At 37.5% G+C, this 19,487-nt stretch overlaps 1 long non-coding RNA gene across 1 annotated transcript; it reads left to right on the top strand.

Annotated features, from left to right (window-relative positions):
• The first annotated feature begins 1,608 nt into the window (after positions 1-1,608).
• LOC141424163 (uncharacterized) lies at positions 1,609-18,500 on the top strand. The gene is made up of 3 exons (XR_012449091.1): positions 1,609-5,482; positions 7,830-8,002; positions 15,294-18,500. It is a non-coding gene; the product is annotated as an uncharacterized lncRNA (long non-coding RNA).
• Positions 18,501-19,487: the final 987 nt, after the last annotated feature.

The following is a 19,487-nucleotide window of genomic DNA, read 5'->3' as shown; positions in this document are numbered from 1 at the left end:
AAGCTTCTACAAGTGCTGTCTTTATGAATTTTTCTCCTCTGTCAAGTATATCTGTACCTTAAATGAAACTGTTAGCCACAAATCATTTTGGAACATCATGCAGTAGTCATTTAGAAAATTTTGGCTAAGGGTTATGAAGATGGCTTCTTAATTCATTGAACTATTCATTCATTGAACTATTAATTCATTCAAAAAGAAAATCACATCTACTCCTTTCATACAATAAAAATGCCTTTTGGGAAGTTGCCATGCTTACAGTGACAGATAAAAAAAATTTCCAAAGTGCTAATTTTCTTTTGCATGTTCAAATTTTATCACTGGAAACAAATACCATCCCTTGTTTTTCTTGAAATGACAGGCTCAATTCACTAATTTTGTTAAACTTTAAAAAATTATTTATTTTAAGTTTTTATTTTGAAATAATTGTAGCTCCACAGGAAGTTACAAAGATGGTACAAGAGAGATCCTGTGTTTCTTTCACCCAGTTTCTCCCAATGGCTTCACCTTACATTAGTACAATATCTAAACAAGGAAACAGACAATGGTACAAGGTATGTATAGTTCTGTGTCATTTTATCACACATGTAAGCTTGGGTAATCATGACCACAATTTAGATTCAGAACCTTTTCACCATGCTAAATACCTCCATTGTCTATCCCTTTGTAGTTATACCCATCCTTCTCCCTTCACATCCTAACCTCTCTCTAGTCAACATGAATCTAATTTCCAGCTACATAATTTTATTTCTGGAATATGACATAAATGCAATCATGCAGTATGTGACCCTTTGAGCTTAGTTTTCTCATTCATAATTTCACCATTAAGAATGTTACATATTCCAATAGTTGGTTCCTTTTTATCATTGGGTAGTATTCCATGGTACTGATGTACCACAACTTATTTTACCATTTACCTATGGGGCATTTAATTCTTTTCCATCTTTGGCTACTTGCATTTCCTTAGTAACTGGTGATGTTGAATGTCTTTTTATGTCCTTATTATTTCATTAAGTTTTTTGGTGGTACTGAGATTTGAACTCAGGGCCTTGTGCTTACTACACAAGTACTCTATCACTTGAGGCACACCCCCAACCATTTTTTCCCTTTAGTTATTTCTTTTCAGATAGGAACTAGTGATTTTGCCCAGGGCCAGCATGGACTGCAATCCTCCTACCTATGCCTCCTGTATAGCTGGAGTGGCAGGCGTGTGCCACCACAGCCAGTCCCCATTTCATTAATTTTTGAAAATATCCTCTAAGTACTTGAGGTTTGACTGAGAAACCAGTCAAGGTCCTTTCAAATAGAAATTGTGTTCCATGGAAAAAATGCTAATTTAGCTTACATCTTAATTGTGCAAGTGATTTACTTTGTGATAAATATCTGCTTCACAAAGGAATAGAAGTGCTTTTTCAATACTTTCAAGTCTACTGTACAAAATGTTAAAAAGGTATATACTCAAGGTTTGAGATTTGATGAGATAGATACTTTTTACTGTGCCATCAAACACATTCTTCAGTGAACCCAATATTTTAATAAACTATTTTTAAAAATCATTTTAGATTTACAGAAAGTAAAATTTGCAGATAGTATTGGAAGTTACTATATACCCTCTTACCCATTTGTTGTTTGGAGTTTTTTCCTTCTACTTCAAATTTTTGAAGATACTAGTATAGCTTTCCTGACACAATCTAAGTTCATTCTAAAGCACCAGCAGTTTTACCAATCCCTGTTCTTACACTATTAGTGCAAATGTGAAAAAATGTCTTAATATTTTCTAGGAAAATAGTTTTGAATCCCAGACCCCTGAAAGGGTCTTGGGTCCCTTCAGGGGTCCATCAAACCCTTCTACATTGTATGATCAGTTGTGGAAGCAGAGAAAAGAAGATGGAAAAAGGAAGGCAGAAAAAAGAGCTCATTGAGAAAACCCAGCAACCACACCATTCTTCTCATCCCTTCACCTTCCCTGGACATACAGCTTCTGCTGAGCACCTCTGAATGATGTAGCAGATCATGTCTGTGAATCACAGCTGCCCAACATTGCTTCAACAGCTCTTTCTTAGAGAACTGTGATGGGTTGTTTACCTGCTTGTGCACTTCACTGTATTTCAAGGTCAATTGGACCAAGGATGAGAACCTGGTGCAAGGGACACAAATCAGTTTGGACTGGTCTCGGGAGGTTTCCCAAACTTCATGAGATTGGGTCATGAAGGGACTCAATGCATTAACCCAAAGGGGCAATGGAGGCTGAATTTATGAAGCTAATTTGTAAGGTGCCCTCTGAAGCAATGCTAAGAGGAAGTAATGCTTGTTTTCCTAAGGCTTTCTTGGTACTAGAACTGAAAATCCTACATCCCAGGAAGTCCCTCAGTCCCAGTCAAGCTGGATGGCTTGATCATCCCACAAAGGCACCATTGTGGAGCAGCTACATATGACTACATAGAAATAGATGAGGGGAGCTAGGTGTGGTGGTATGTGTCTGTAATCCCAACTACACAGAAAGCATAGGTAGATGGATCACAGTCTGATGCCAGCCCCAGGAAAAATGCAATATCCTATCTGAAAAATTGAAAGGAATAAAGGGTCAAGGGTGTGGCTCAGGGTGGTAGAGTGACTGCCTAGGACGACAGAAAGAAAGGGAAGGAAGGAAGGAAGACAAGGGAAGCAGTCACCTGTAAGCAGGAATCGTTGAAATTATGGGGCAACCTTAGAATAAGTGAAATCACCTAACTTGACTCCCAATATTTTTCTGTTCCTCCTTCTACTCACCTGTTTGCCCACTTACCAGAACAAAGCTCATTAAGCATTCTCTTCATGCCAAGCAATTTGGTTCCCACTCATGGATTTTCCAAAATATCTGAAACACTTCCAATAAATCTTATTTTTCATTCAGTAGGTCTTTATTCCTTGTAAACAAACCATCCCTAATATTTTTGTCTGTTAAGTTGATATCAGGGGAGGAAAAGAGAACAGCAGGAAGATGTTTCAACTTAAAAATTCTGTAACTCTTTGAATCAGTGCATATTGACTTTTTGGTTTATGACATGTATTTTCTAGTTTGTGGTACATGTAAACCTGTATCCTCCTGTGGAGCTGTTTGGGAACAATCACATCCATGGATCTTAGTGGCTAGGAACAGCAGAATTAAGCAGACACTTCGGATGAGGAAAGTTTCCAGTGCTGCTCTGAGTTCGACAAGAAATCCTGGATTTACCCACTACACCAGTGGTTTACAAGCATTTTTTATCTTGACCTAAAGAAAGGCAGACTGTAAATGTAGATAAATGTGTAAATGTAGCTTATCTGTAGCAATGAAAAGCAATGGAGCATGTGTACAAATATTATCACCTTAATTTACATAAGATTGTCTTCTTACTTTACAAGGTAAGAAACATTTTGCAAGAACACACATATAATAAAATGTAGCACCTTAAATGTATGATTGCCTATGGGGGAAAAGGAAGTGAATGAAAGAAGAGAATGGGGGAAAGTGGGAAATAAAACAAGGAAAAGAACTAGTGCTGAATCATATGAGGCATACAATAAACATTTAGTATAATTCTTAGTATTTATGAAATGTATTTTACCTTGAAACTCAGCACACATATTCATATATATGTATATACATATATATATGTAACAAATGCTTCCCAAATCATTGTTTACTGTCACTGTGTTTAGTGTTCTCTAGTCTTATATTTTTTTCATCTCACAAGTCACTAGATTGGTTTCACATTTTCGTAAAGTCACAGACTGCACAGATGGAAAACGCCATACCACAACCTGGGTTAGAAGTGCTTGACCTCAGGAGCAGATCATCCAGGTGCTCTAAATTTGCTTGACAAAGACTCCCAAATCAATTTAGAACAGAAATTTTGGTAAGGAGGGAGCAAAACTGGTTTGTCTTTTCCTACTGTTTATAGATAACATTTTGGATTCATTTCTTTTTTTTTTTTTTTTCATTTTTGGCACTGGAGATTGAACCCAGGGCTTCACACATGCTATGTACATGATCTACTTCTGAGTTACACCCTGGCCTCCCCATTTCTATTTCTGATTGAAATTTAAGACTACAGTATAATAAGCAAAAACAATGTTCCCCCTTAAGATGTCCACATCCTAATCCCTGGAATTTGTGAAATTGTTACATGACAATCAAAGCAGAATTAAGTTTGCTGATGGAATTAAGATTGATAATCTGTGTATTTAACATAGAAATATTATCCTGGATTTAGTCATAAAGAATCCTTAAAAGTGGAAGGGAATAATGTATGCACATGTGAATAAATGAATAATAAAAAAAAAGTGGAAGGGAAAATAGAAGACATCAGAACAATGCCTGTGAGCAGGACTACTCTTACATCAGCCAAGGAGTGGTCACCTCTAAAACCTGGAAAGAGTGAGGAAGTGGATTCCATCCAGTGCCTACAGAAAGGAATGGAGCAAAATGCCTTGATTTTAGCCTGGCAAGATGCTTGTCAGATTTCTGACCCACAGAAATGTAAGATAATGATTTTGTGACTTTGTGAAAGTACCATTGAAACCGGTAGTAATTTGTTACAGCAGCAAATGTTAAATTAATACACACAGTTTGTGAGTACAATTAGAAAAGTTGAATCTAATCACTAGCTATAAAACTAGTAACTACAAATCCCATAATTCTTAACTCAGAGGAAGGAGTTCTAAGCCTCAGCAAGTTATTACTAATGGCAAATAGTTACTTGGCAAAAAAAATAAACATTTTCAGATGTAGCCTGCTGGAAATTAGAATCAGACTCTTCTAGATAGTGTCTCTAGGTATAAACTTCTGCTTTTTTCTCCTTTAACTATTTTGCTTTTAGTTTTAAAAATTCCAGGGACCAATTCATAAGATATGTAGAAATCATTGCTCATGATGATTTTCTCTACGATGGCAATTCATTGGGTGGTAAAAAAGTAGAGAAACAATGGTTCTCAGAGAATTCCCTTAATAGAGGAATGCAGCTAGCAGCATCTCTGGGGCCATAGATCTACTTGAGACTTTTTAGAAAAATTCACATACATATCTACATACGCAATTTTGCATTTTAGGGGCCTCCATAATGTTTATAGATCCACATTACAACCAGATGATCTAAATGGGTATTTTCATGATCTTGTATTTGATTTTAGTGAGGGAAAATCAAAGCATTCATGTGAGGCAGTAAAAATTAGCATACTAAAAGTAATATGAAATAATATGATCTTTATCCTAATTAACTGTGAGGGACTAGATTTTCCTTGAAGAGCTGATGCTTTTTGTTTTTGTCATCAGTAGGATCCAACTCCAATACATCATTGGGCAAGGATGTGGGGTCTGAAATCCTATAACTATGAGTGCTGTGGGAAAGATTTTATTAGCTACCTGGCCCTGAAATATCACTTCCAACTGAGCCGCCATGGAAAAGTTCACTGTGAAGAATATGGCCAAGAAGTCTTGAGGAAGAAACTTCAGGAACACAGAAAGGTACAAGTGGGTGAATATGGGTGAAATTTTGGGGATTTCTACTATGAAAATACTCATGCTTTTTGTTTTCTGAGTTGTTTTTTAATTGTTTTAATAGACACTTATTAAGAGAAACCTAAAATTTAAAAAAAAAGCTTGTGGCTACAGGACAAGTGGTGAGGTGCTATGGCTAAAGATGCTTGTCTCAATTGCTTCAGCTCTTAAGTACCTATCTCAAAGGACCATTACACATACCAGAATGCCTTGAATGTGTCTGTTGTATTCTGGGCAACTGCTATTACTGTAATTGTTGTTCCAAAGTGCTATGTTTAGTGATACAATTTTCAGTATCCTAGAATTTTTACTTTTGAAGTGACCCTAGGGATGGCTTGATGTTCTACTCCTCAACCTCCTCTCCATTTTATAAGACAGAGCAAAGACCCTGTGAGGTCAAATGGTTTGCCCAAGATCAGGCCAGAGGAAGTGTCAGAAAAAGAACTATATCTAATTCTTTTGACTTGGTGGCACAAAATCTAGAGTTTCTTCTAAAAATTTCTTTTTGGGGGGCTGGGAGCCCAAGACTCAAGTTGTTGAGTATTTGACTAAAATGTGCACAGCCCTGGATTCACTCTTCAGTACCAAGCTGGGAAAAGTGACTATCTGCTTGCAGATCCATGCCTGTCATTCTATACTAGCATCAACTCAAAGTGGATTAAGGATCTTCATATCAGACCCAAACACACCTTGCAGCTAGTACATGAAAGAGCAGGGAATATCCTGGAAATAATAGGTATAGGCAAGGACTTCCTCCATAGAACCTCATCAGCCCAGCAACTCAGAGAAAGGATGGACAAGTGGACTACATGAAATTAAAAAGCTTCTGCACAAAAAAAGAAATGGTCTCTAAATTGAAGAGACCACCCACAGAGTTGGAGAAAATATTTGCTAGCTATACATCATACAAAGGACTGATAACCAGAATATACAGAGAACTCAAAAAACTAAACTCCCCAAAAATCAATGAACCAATAATGAAGTGGTCAACTGAACTAAACAACTTTTTCAAAAAAAGAGGTCCCAAAGAGCCAAAAAACACATGAAAAAATGCTTACCATCTCTGGCTATTAAAGAAATGCAAATAAAAACCACATTAAGATTCAACCTCACCCCTGTTAGAATAGCTATCATCAAAAACACCACCAACAACAAATGTTGGTGAGAATGTGGGAAAAAGGGAACCCTCATATGCTGCTGGTGGGAATGTAAGCTACTACAATCACTTTTGAAAACATTGTGGAAGCTCCTTAAAAAACTAAATATAGATCTGTCATATGATCCAGCAATACCACTCCTAAGGATATTCACAAAGGAATGTGACTCAGGTTATTATAAAAGCACCTGCATGTCCATATTTATTGCAGCACTATTCACAATAGCCAAGTTATGGAAACAGCCAAGATGCCCCACAACAGATGAATGGATCAAGAAAATGTGGTATTTATAACAATGGAATTTTACTCAGCCACAAAGAAGAATGAAATTTTGTCATTTACAAGTAAATGAATAGAACTGGAGAATATCATCTTAAGTGAAGTTAGCCAGGCTCAGAAGGCCAAAAATCACATGTTCTCCCTCATATGTGGATTATAGACCCAAAACAAATGCAGTAATATTATTGGACATGGGTCACACACTAAGGACGAACATACACAGGAGAAATAGGGAAAGGACAGGAAACCTAAAACTTGAATGTGGTTGATCTGCTCCCTGTTGAGGAAGGAATACAATAATCTAAAATTGGCAAAGGCCCTATGGGAAGGGGACCAGGAAGTAGCATACAGATCTGGTAGAAATGAACCAATTTCCTTTGCAATACACAAATGCATGGAAGCAACTCTAGGAATCTCTGTGTATAGCTATCTTTATCCCAAACTAGCAAAAACGATGTATCTTTGTTATTATCTCATGTTTTCTCTTTAACAAATCAGAGAAGAGGGAACAGATTCTGCCTGGAAACGGAGGGTTGGGAGTTGGGGTGATTGGGGTAGCAGGAGAGGTGGCACAATGTATACATATGTAAGTAAATGTAAAAATGATAAAATAAAAGGAGGAAAAATCTCCAGTACTCAAAAAAAAAAAACTTTTTCAGCACTGTGGTTCATCCCTTTATTAATTTATAGCAATTTTCCATGTGCATCAGAACTAATGAAATTTGTTATGTTTGAGAACTTTAGTGAATGGAATGAACATGTACTGTGCCCATGAATGGAAGTCTTAGTGTGAAACCAAATAAAGACTAGCAGATCTTTTAGATAACTCTTATAATTCCTTGTTAAGTACCTACTTTTTCTCAATTGATGCACGACAGGTCAACCAGAGAGCTGCACAAGCTAAACTGGAAAAATCTAGAAGAAAGGAATATAAAACATAGGTCTACAAAAATATCAAAAACTTGTCAGATGTGTTCTAGGCACTTTGGAACAGTCCTTAGTTGGGAGAACCATGAAATACAGAAGCACCACTTCACCCCCAACAAAAGAGGTAAAACAAATGCCTGGTGTTTTCTTTTTGTGGTTGTTCACACAGCATAGAAACCAAATTCTGATTTTCCTTCAGTGCAAAACATTGTTTGTTATTTCCAGAAATAGAACATAGAGTAGGAAGAAGATGGAACCAGCATGTGGCTTGAGATTTGGGTGGAAGGGGTAAGGATAATCCTGCAAAGCCACATTTAAGGAGGAAGCTGGAAAACTGCAGCATTGTTCAAATAAAAAATAGTCAGAAGCACAATTCTACGGATGTCTAGTTAAAGATGGGACAGAATCCTCATGGAAGTCAGATGTATGGTTTATTCATATTCAGGAAACTCAACTGCTCCTATTATAACCTCAGACACTGGAGGAAGTAACAGGCAGAACTCTAGTTTTAAGACAAAAGACTAAGCAAGACAGAATAACAGACCTAATAACTTAGGGGTAGATCCCATGGCAGAAATCAGTTTGGTGTGGCAGAAACTAAACTATGATCTGCTCAAGTTAGGTAGTATGACAGAAGAAGACTACCTATTTAGGGTTAGCCCTGGGAATCCCAGGCCTTCAGGTGTTGGGCAAAGAAGGAGACACCATGTTTGGATTTTCATGGACCCCAGAAATCATGCAAAGACAATCTGGGTTTGGAAAGAATTCTAACCCTCCCTAGATGGTTGACACTGATTGTCTCGGGAGTTGGAGTGAGCCAAGGTTCCACTAAGGGTTGTTAGTCAGCTTTCCATCTCTGTCACAAAACAGTTAAGATAAATAATTTAGAGAAGGAAAGGTTTATTTTAGCTCATGGTTTCTTGGTCTTGTGTTGCTTTGGGCCTGTGGAGAGGCAGCATACATAGTAGGAACTCATGGCAGAGAGGCTGTTTTATCTCATGGCAGCCAGCAAACAAAAGAGATTGAGGAAGGGGCCAGGGTCTCAATATCCCCTTCAAGGGCATGCCCTCCCCCCACCCCGTGACCTAATTTCCTTCCAGTAGGCCCCACCTTCTAAAAGCCTCTAACACATAGCCTTTGGGGGATAGTTACTATCCAAACCATAACATGCTGGTAGGAAGAACAGGAGCCTACATCTGAGAATTTGGGAGAAGATAAAGTTAGGGAAAATAAATGAACAAGCAAACAAACAAACAGATAAGACTGAAACTGACCCTGAGTGTTTAGACAGAAATCTGTAAAGGATTGTGTAGATTCAGCCTAAATAAGTACCCATTATTTTTCAGGTTGCCCGGAGAGCCTGCAGATAACTTAAATATGTATAATTAAGCCACTTTTCAAAATGTTGACATAAATGGCTTCAGTTGGGAGTCGGTTGCCTAGACTGAGGAAGGATCACAGTGGCATTTCTGAGGGGGACTTTGCAGGCAGTCATGGGTTCATATTAGTCCCTAAATATTTTTGCCAAGTGCCTGAAGTTCCTGCCCTTATAGCAGCCCTGTAGATGAAGGAATTGTTGCCTTAAGATAACTACTTACAAATGCATAAAAGCATATCTAACTGGGAAAAATATTTTTGTGAATCAATACAAATTACTTGACATATTAGTTCATCGCTATTTTAAAAGCAGACTTCTGGAGAAAAACCTTTTAAATTTTTTTTTTCAATTAAATGACAGAAAGCAGAGACTAGAACAAGGATTCCCAAATTTCTACACTGTGTATACACTCATCCCTTGTAATCTCTATTTTAAAAAATTTAGTTATAAAATGTTGGGTGTAAGTTACTCATTTAATAAGAATTCTACTATCCTTAACACCATCCAACCATTACCAATGTATATGGGTCTAACTCCTTTACCCTCACATGTTCGTGTTAATTTTCTTTAGGAGAAATAGATAAACCTGAGCCATGAGCAGTAAATTTATAGCATAAAAACCACAGTTCAACTGTCATGATAAATACCAGAAGCGACTACTCAGCTTTGAGACAGGCCTCGTGGGGGCCATGGAGTCTTGGTTCCTGGAGAGCTACCTGTCCTTGATAACAATTCAAGAATTCAGTTCCTTCCTGTGAAGAATATAGAATATCTTATCACATCTTCTGGTTTAAAACAAACACCTCTGCTATCCTGTTTCAACAACAAAATTGTACTCTATCATGATTTCTAGATGTTGGCTTAGTGTCTGTCTTTGAAAGTACTGTGCAGGCCAAACATGAGCTTCGCAGTCAGATAAGGCCTATGGGCTGACAGCTGGAGAGCTTCAGTCTAGTTGGCTTAACCTGAAATTATTTACCTGAAGATCATTTTGCTGGAATTTATTTGTATACATGCTTTTCATACAGAAACTTAAAATTATTTAGTAAACTGGAGCAAAGTTGGCTTTTTCCTAGGATAAAAGTATCTGAATTCCTCAGTTTTCTAAGAAATGCATCCATTTGTCTAAAGGAGACATAGGGTTAAGATGTGACCTAGATGCAAAGGGAGTGAAGTCTGCTGGTTCAAGTGATGCTCCCCCAGCAGAGCGAGGGTGTCTCCTTGCCATGGCAACAAGGCAATCCTGATGATGAACTAGACATAATTTGCACACAGAATTAGATTATCCACATACACATTTATTTCTGTACAGTGGATATCAAATGCTGATCATTTCTCTGTGCAGCCCAAATGTCCACAGGATTTTCACTTCATAATATGTTGGAGTGTAGAAGTTCCCAAGAGCTACGGAGATTTGCAGACGAGAAAATTAGACCTGCCTTAGGTCCTCAGAGTGCTGCTTGTGTTGCTGAAATCAGCACCTTAATCGAGCTGACCCAGGACTGTTTTCCGGTGTCAGTCTCCTGAGTGATCCAGGTAACCTGAGCTCCCCAGCTCTCTGGCCAGGCCGGGCAGCGGAAGGAAGCCATTTCCTCTTCCTTGGAGGTAATGCAACATCTACTGGGCAGGACCACATGTTCAGAGGCAGTTTCATCTTCTGCATGGGGTTGACAAGGACTTGGTAGGAGCCCTTTAAAATGCCAGGGCAGGCTACAAGCTGACTAAGCAAGCAATCAGCCATGCAACAGCTGGAACCCATTAAGGTTGGCAATTTTTGCCCAAGGGACAAAAGTGCCTTTACATTGGCAGGGCCAATGACTGGTTCCCAACTTGGCCATATTTCTAAAGGGATGCTGGAGGGAATTGAAGCAAAGGAGGTGAGCCTTTCCCACAGGGCCCTGTTTCATGCTGAAGCAACCTGCCTGTGGAAGTAATTAGGTGCTGGCTGATGGGCTCCCTGTCAATGGTACTTCACTGTGTCTAGGAACAGTTGTCCAATGGAGTGCTGAGCCATTCTGTGAGATTTTCCTTGAGGGAAAGTGATCTATGGATAGGGAGGGTATTCAAAACAGAATGATGGAGTGGTTTCCCTGCTGTTGTACTTATTGTTATCATTATTGGTAGGGGGGAACTGAACCCAGGGTCTTGTGCCTGCTAAGCATGAGCTCTACCACTGAGCTACACCAGGGAGTGTCTTGTTATTATTAGTTCTAATGTTAGTACTTTTATGATTATTTTTAATGTTAATATCACCACTACATTCTATCTAATCTGTGTTTAGTAAAAATATATGTTTCTGAGGATATTTTATTCATATATTCTTACATTTAAGAATGCACACTTGTTATAATGTTATATATAAAACATAACTTTTAAATTTAAAAGTAAAAATTATCTCTAAATGTAACTCAATACTGAATATCACTTATGAGAATATTAAATTCTAGTAAGATTGCTATGGTAAAAGCCCAAATATGAAACATGTTTTCTTCTACAGAGTGAGGTGTGGGGTACAGAGCTGGGAATTGGGAGCCAAACCTCTAGTTCCAGTTCTGTAAGATGCTCACTGCAAACAGGGGATGATTGATGAAGTTCTGGAGTTGTTGTGCCTGTTTTGCTTCCTTAGAGATTGATAGCACACATTAGCACATAAGGAAGTCTCAAGTTAACAAAGCTACAAACTATATTCCCCATATTTCTTTGCCACTATGATTTGTACTGGAATTCAGTTTTCTTTAGCTTAGTTGCACTAATGCATGATTTTTGCATCCAAAACAACCTAGCTAAGGCAGAAGAGAGGCAGTGAGCAAGAAGCATCCATCTTAATGAATCCAGACATAGCAGATGCAGAATGAGTTTGGAGCCAAGAGTTCTGGAGGTTAATTCTAGTTCCTGGATTTACACCAGGGTAGGGTGTTTCTAGAACCTACAGTTGCAGAGGCAGCTTCTTCATTGCTAGGACTCAACTGAAGTATGATCCTGGAGCCAGCAATTGCCATAATATCTTTTAGATTCTCAATTCTCTGTAACAGTTCCCTTAGCTGGCCAGTTCTTCAGTGTTATTCTGAAGCGCATTTTTTAAAACTTAGCCCAGAACAGTAAATAAATATGTATGGTGAGTACATGTCATCATAGGTTTGTCAAAACCCACAGAATGAGCAATACCAGGGGTATACTCTAATGTAAACTATGGACATTGGTTGATTTATAATGTGTTGATGTACATTAATCACTTATAATAAAAGTAATGTTTTTTTTTAAAGCAGCCTAGAGCCTATTATTCTATCTATTCCATTATTCCCTGAATTAAGACCCTTTCTGTTTAAGGTTGTTAGAATAGTATCTCTTTTCTATAGCTGATCCCCTCCTGGTACTCTGTGGTTCTCACCCTTGGTAAGGATGCTTTCATGATCATAGAAGCTGAAAGATACACACATGTCCTTTCCCTTTGAGCTACGGCAGTTCTTATTGATAGATGGTATTTGTTTTCTTACTTTTTTTAAAAGTAAATACTTCTCTCAGCCAGGTTCAGAAAACCAAAGGTCACATGTTTTCTCTCATATGTAGAATATAGATCTAATACAAATGCAAACAATATTACAGGTCATGCTAAGGGGTGTTCACATCTGAGAGAGGGAAGGTAAAAGAAGGAAATTAAGAAGGTGAATATGGTTGATGTACTTCTTTTACAAGAATTAATACAGAATTTTTAAACCTATTGAAATTACCATAAGAAGGAGACTAAGGTAGAAAGGAGAAAAATAGAGGTGATGAATCAGTTCAGATTAATACAAATATACATGAAAATGTCATAAGGAAACTCCCTGTATAGCTATCTTAAACAAATAAAAATGTCATTTTTTTTCTTTCTTTTTTTTACAAAATTGGAGAACAAGAGAACAGAACAGGTCCTGTCTGGAGGGTTGGTACCAGTGAGAGAGGGAAGATGTAGAGAAAGGGTGTAGGAGGGTGAACATGGTGCAAATACTGTGTACACATGTGTTTAAATGGAAAAATGAGACCTGCTGAAACTATTCCAGAAATGGGGGGAAGGGGATAAAGGAGAATGATGGAGGGGGTGAATTCAACTATAAAATATTTGATATATTGTAAGAACTTTTGTAAATGCCACAGTATTATGCTTCTCATAATCCATGAACTCTCCCCTCTGGCCAAGCTGCCATTTGTCTGTAAAGAGCTCAGCCTCCTGGATACACCGAGGTGATTCCAAGATTTTCAAATGGTGCATTCTTGCTTGCTTCAGCACTCAGATAAATGCCTGACTTATATGGCTGTTAAAAATCCTTAAGACTACTAACTTACAAAAAATGGAAGGGAGTTCAGGGCTTCAAAATGTTTTCTAATAGCATGTGAAATTGCATTGTCACCTTATGAGTCACAGTCTACCTTTGGCATATCACATCTGCATTATAGGCACAATGGTTCCAAATTGTAAGTCACAATTTATTGTACTGCCAAGAAACCTCCTTGGGTACTGGCAACCTAGAGTTTTCCTTGAGTGCTAAAGAAGGCAAAGATGTGAAAAATTTAAAACTTTGACCTTTATAAAATTTTATTTAGCAAGACCTTTCATGCAAATTCTCATTATGATTACAGATACTTTATTAAAATAATTCATGATATATTTAGAAACACAAGAAACTAACATCCACCAGAAACATCCAACACTTGCAGTTCTGACTTTCATAGGTATGATTCGTGCTATGGCACCTATGCTTGGATTTGTTCTCTAGGGGTACACGACAGGCTACTGTGTGTGAGTCTTGAGCCAGATTCTGGTGTACATTGGTGAGCTAGTCAGCTCTTCATCTCTATGAGAAATACCTGACATAGTGCTGCTATAAACATGGGTGTACAGGTGTTGCTATTTGATGCTGACTTAGGAGTGGCATCAGCCAAGGTACCAATCAACTGATAAATGGAAAAGAAAATGTGGTATATATACCCAATGGAGTGTTAGTCAGCCACAAAGAATAATGAAAATATGTCTTTTGCAGGAAAATGGATGGACTGAAGATTATCATGTTAAGTAAAATAAGCCAGACTGCATATCCTTTTTCATATGCAGAATTTAGACCAAAAATGACATGAGTGTAAAATGGAAACTTTTTGGAGAGGGGAGTCAGTGGGAGAAGGGAGTAAAAGATGAGGGGTAATTATGATTGAAGTACTTTATATACATGTATGCAAATAGAATAATGAAACCCACTAATATTGGTTAAAGAAGGGGCACAGAGAAGGGACAAGAAAGATCAAGAGGGAGTGAATTTAATCAAAGTACATTATATGTATTTATGGAAATATCACAATGAAATCCCTTTGTATAATTAGTACACACTCACTTAAAAATTTAAAAAAGAAATAGCTGAGGCAAATCAGCATAAAAAGAGGAAGGGTTTACTTTGGCTCACAGTTTTAGAGGTTTCAGTACATGGTCATTGCTTTTTAGCCTGTAGCGAGGCAGCACACCACAGTGGGAGCAAGTGGAGGAGGAAGCTACTCACCTCATGGCAGCTGAGAAGCAAGAAGAGAGGGAAGAGGCTCCTGTACCAATGTCCCCTTCAGAGACACAGCCCAGTGACGTAATTTCCACTGGGTCCCCACTTTTAAAAGTCCTACCACCTTCCACAAGTTCCACAGGCTGGCAACCAAGCCTTTGGTACCTGGGCCATTGCAGGACACTTACCCAAACCATAGCAAGTGGCTCCTTATACCCTTTCAAGTGAGAAGAGCCTGAGACGTTCTAGCTGCTACTGTTCATAGGATTTTTCAGGTATCTTTTGTTTTTTCAAGTACTTTTTCCCCATAAAACCTAAATTCTCTGTGGAATATTGTTGACTACTTTCTCCTTCTCCTGTTTTCTTCTTCTTTTTCAGTGTGTGTGTGTATGTGAAACTAGCCTATACTTAAGCGATAGAGCAACGTTAGATTACCCTAAATGTGCTACAACTTGAAATCTATACTTCCCCTTAAATTTCGTTTAGATTTCCCCACATGGTGTTCTTTGTCTTCACAGGGTGGCTCTTACATAAAGGGGACAGACACCCAAGGATGCTCTGAGATTGACATCGTGTTGTTTAGTGATGTGTTTGCCGATGGGAACAACTGTAAGAAACAACTGAGAGAAGGGCTGGATGTTCTGAGAATGAACTTGAAGCAAACTTCACGTGGGAACAGGTCTGGGTGAATGTGTTTCTGTGAATTATTTTATTCCGCAGGTGGAAAAGACTATTAAAGAAAACTCATAGCATGGCACAAGAGAGCATTTTTGAGTAATAATTGCTGGTGTATGCTAACATTAAATTCTTGGGAGAAAACTTGTAGAGCTTGCCCAGAGGCATTTTTTAAAGACTTCTAACTAAACTTTTGATGAAATTTTGTGAATTTGAGATCCTATGATTTAAGGACTAATTATGTGTTTTTCAATGCACCTTTATTTAATTTCCACCCGCTAGCTGAAATCTGACTCTGAGGAATGCGAACAGGAAGGGGTGGGAGAGGTGCCTCCAAAGTACTGAAGTGTCTGAGACACACTTGTCTGATAAACATCCATTTCAGGGATGTGATGTCCTCAGGTCTCTTGCTGATGCCTTCTATACAGTGTCCCTTTGCCCAAATGTTGAACTAATCAGGTCTATTTTTTAGTGAATTCCAAAAAACAAAACAAAATGAAGAAGGAAGAGGAGAAAAACAAAGAAAAGAAAACTTCCTATGTCTTATTTTTCTATTTTATTTTTACATCTTTTGCTGTTTTTCCCAATTCAGATGAGTGAATTGAGGATGCCAAAAAATGTAAATAACTATATTGTAATGTGAATAACACATTTTTCTTGAGAAAAAAAGGCCAGGCAATATGCCATTTGAATCCAAAAATAAGATCAATGTTTTAGGACGGTGTCCCCAAACTGTTTATTATTTCGTTACTAAGCCCTTGCTTCAACTGAGTGTAGAGAACTAACTTGAATGAGCCTTTTAATAAAAAACACTACCTTCGATAATACGAAACACCTACTAAATTGTGCTAGTTAGCAAAGGATGACAGATGACTGGCATGGCAATGACCATAATGAAGTATGTTGGAATTGGTAAGGTAGAAAGGGAAATGAAGGCGTTTCACTTAAAACCTCACTGTGAACAGGGATAGACCACCTTTAAGAAAAAAAAAGAAAAAGAAAAAGGAAGAAATGGAAGAATGTTTTTCATCTCTGTCTATTGCTTTTTCCAAGATTTCCTCATTAAATTTGTATACTGTGAAATACATATACTATGGTTATTGTTAGTTATCAAAATAGGACAATTACTATTCTAAAAGCACATGAAACATAGAGGCTGTTTCCTTCCCATGACAACTCAAAATCTTTTTCTTCATTCTTAATCTTTTTCCTATATCCCCAGCCCATGACACTTCAAAGAAGCTTTTTATAATGTACTCTCTCTAATATTTTCCCTTCCTCTGTATCTCAGGCATGCTTCTCCTAGACAAAATAATGCTTATTTTGTTAGATTTCTAGAATGAATTTTAAAGTAGAGACCATGAAACATAATAGCCTTGAAAAACTTGGTCCATTTGCTCTAATTGTTTCTGATGGAAAACAAGCAAACTAATTTTCTAATCTATGTTCCTTCTTTCCTTTCAGCTCATTAAATAATCTAATTTGAAAAGCCTTTAAAGTTGAACAGAATTCCCAGGTAACCACTATCCTTTCCTTTGTACCTTCTAAATGCTCTTACTCCTTTTCCTTCCTTCAAAGTGATTTTTCAAGGGACTAATGTCTTCAATTCAGCCTGGAACATATTTTACCCTGTATTTTGTTATGTGAAATGATTTTGTTGGCAAAAAAAGGAGCATAATTAGAGCTGGATGGGATCACAAGACAGACTGAAGAAGGAGGATTGCAAAGTCAGGAAAAGAGGCAGATTGTCCAGGGGTGTTTCCTTGCTCTGAAATCTGTATGCAGCAGTCAGTCACTTTTTCTGGCTTTCTTCCCTGCTACCCAGAGCAGCCAAGACCATACCAAGATTCACTTGAAGACGACTGAATTACAGTGGAAAAGAAGCAGATATGTGAGCCTGACAGTTGGTTTTGACTCCCACCCACTGAGAGAATGAAGAGGTTTATTGTTTCAGTTGATACCTGGTTTTTGGTGATATATTGTTTGTTGCTGTTATTTTTAAAGCTGTTCAGTTACTTTATTTTGAAAGGCGGGTGTGAGAAAAGCCCTTCTTTTTTCCTTGGAATTAGTCCACATCTTAGCCTACAAGCAACAGCAACTGTTCTGTGTCAGTCATTTTCGGGCTCTGCTTGTGAATGAAGTCTCAGGAGACTTGCACGGTAACCTCAAGGTAGTGGAAACCTTTTTGCATGCCAGGGCTGTTGTGCTCCTCACTACAGGCCAGTGTGTTTATTATTGAAAACCACAGTGGGGCAACGTATCCTGAGTTTCTAAGGAGACTGCTATAAAACATGTGACATGCCTCTAGCAGTTATGGTTATAATTGGGATTTCTGTCCATTATTCTTGCTCCTTACTGTTTTGATTAGAATACTTGAAAATAAGAGTATTTCTGTTTCTCTTTAGTCTCAGGTCAGGTAATTTCAGGGTCTTCTCTGAAGAATATTCCTTTTAAAGCCACATTGTAGGCCATGCAGTTGTTGCTAACTGTGCTGACAAGAAATAAAAAGTAGCAAATGATACCACCTGAAGATTCATGACCAAGCATCACTAGGACCCACGCCCTATTTCCACTTATAATAATAGCAAAAATCTCTTGACTACTCACTGAACAGTGAGGCTTATGTAACTTAGCTGGGGATAGCACTGAAATTCTCATTGACCTCAACCCATTCTAACTAATCTGAACTCCCAAAATGATCACATACCTTTCAGGCCCACGTCTTCTAAGCATACAATTACCATGTTGGACATAACATGGTCTGTCTCTAAATTATGGCAGGAATGGCAGGCTATTGATTTATTTAAATGCTTTCTTACTCTACCTAATTCTCCCCAATCCCAACTGAGAAAGATATTTTTGTGAGAAAAGTAAAGTAGGAGAACTAATAATGATTTAATGTATTCTTTTTGTGTACATGGAGTCCATTAGAACTTCATAGTCTTCACATTTAAAAATGTATTCAGCGGATGTCAATTTTCAGCAATCTCTGTTAAACTGAAATGAAAGATTGGACATTAAATGTATTTTGTTTCATTTTGGTAATATCCATTGACCTGATTTGTGTACCACTAATTAAATCACTATCTAGTCTTTTCATAAACTTGTCTATAAAGTTCTTACTTCAAATATTATATTTTTGATTATAGAATTCCTATTCAACTTTTTCTTATAGATATAAATTATAACTTTGGTTTAATTTATTATCTTTTCCCTCTATTTTATTGAACATATTAATTAGATAAAATCCTTCCTCATTATGCCAATATTTGGGTCACTGTGGGTCTGTTTCTACAGGAATTTTTAAAAAATGTCTTTATTAGTACACAATAGTTAAATGGGGGTTTCATTGTGACATTTCCATAGATACATATATTGTATGCCAGTTTGATTCATACTTTCCATTATTCTTCTTCTTCTTCCATTCTTAAAATAACTTCAGTAGGTTTCAATATATGCATTCATACATGTATAGAAAGTACCTCAACCATATTCACCCTCCTTTACTCTCTTCATTTACCCTCCACCTCCTGCTATTTCCCTCCCCTTAACGTCACCTGTTTTTTATTGCTGTCCTTCATTGTTTAAATGTCTGCTTATTGTTCAGTGGGGTTTTGCCATGCAAACATGTTGTACTTCATTCAACCCCCCTTTTTTACTCTTCCTTACCCTTTTTCCCCAACCCTATATTATTCAGCAGTTGTTTTCAGTGTGTTTCTTTGTGTTTTGATCTTATGCAGACATGATATATTTCAATATTATTCACTATCATTCTTCTTTTCTAACAAAGTTTTTTTCTTAGATTTAAATCCTATAGCTCTGTCTGTCGGCATCCCTAGTGACATTTAAAAATTAAAACCAGGACACTGTGCATAAAAATGTCACAGGTATTTCAGTCAATATTTTTTCCAGAAAAGGTGTACTCTTTCCTCACTTAATGGATAGAATGAGAGATAATCACTCAGGTCATATCTCATACCAGCTGAATAAAAATATAAGGGGGGTGAGAGTGAGGTATCAGTACTGGTTAAGGATCC

Source organism: Castor canadensis, chromosome 6 (genome assembly GCF_047511655.1).
Source record: "Castor canadensis chromosome 6, mCasCan1.hap1v2, whole genome shotgun sequence".
In the NCBI taxonomy this organism is placed as follows: domain Eukaryota; kingdom Metazoa; phylum Chordata; class Mammalia; order Rodentia; family Castoridae; genus Castor; species Castor canadensis.
The sequence above is the reverse complement of the archived record's forward strand: the minus strand, read 5'-3'. Positions and strand labels throughout refer to the sequence as shown.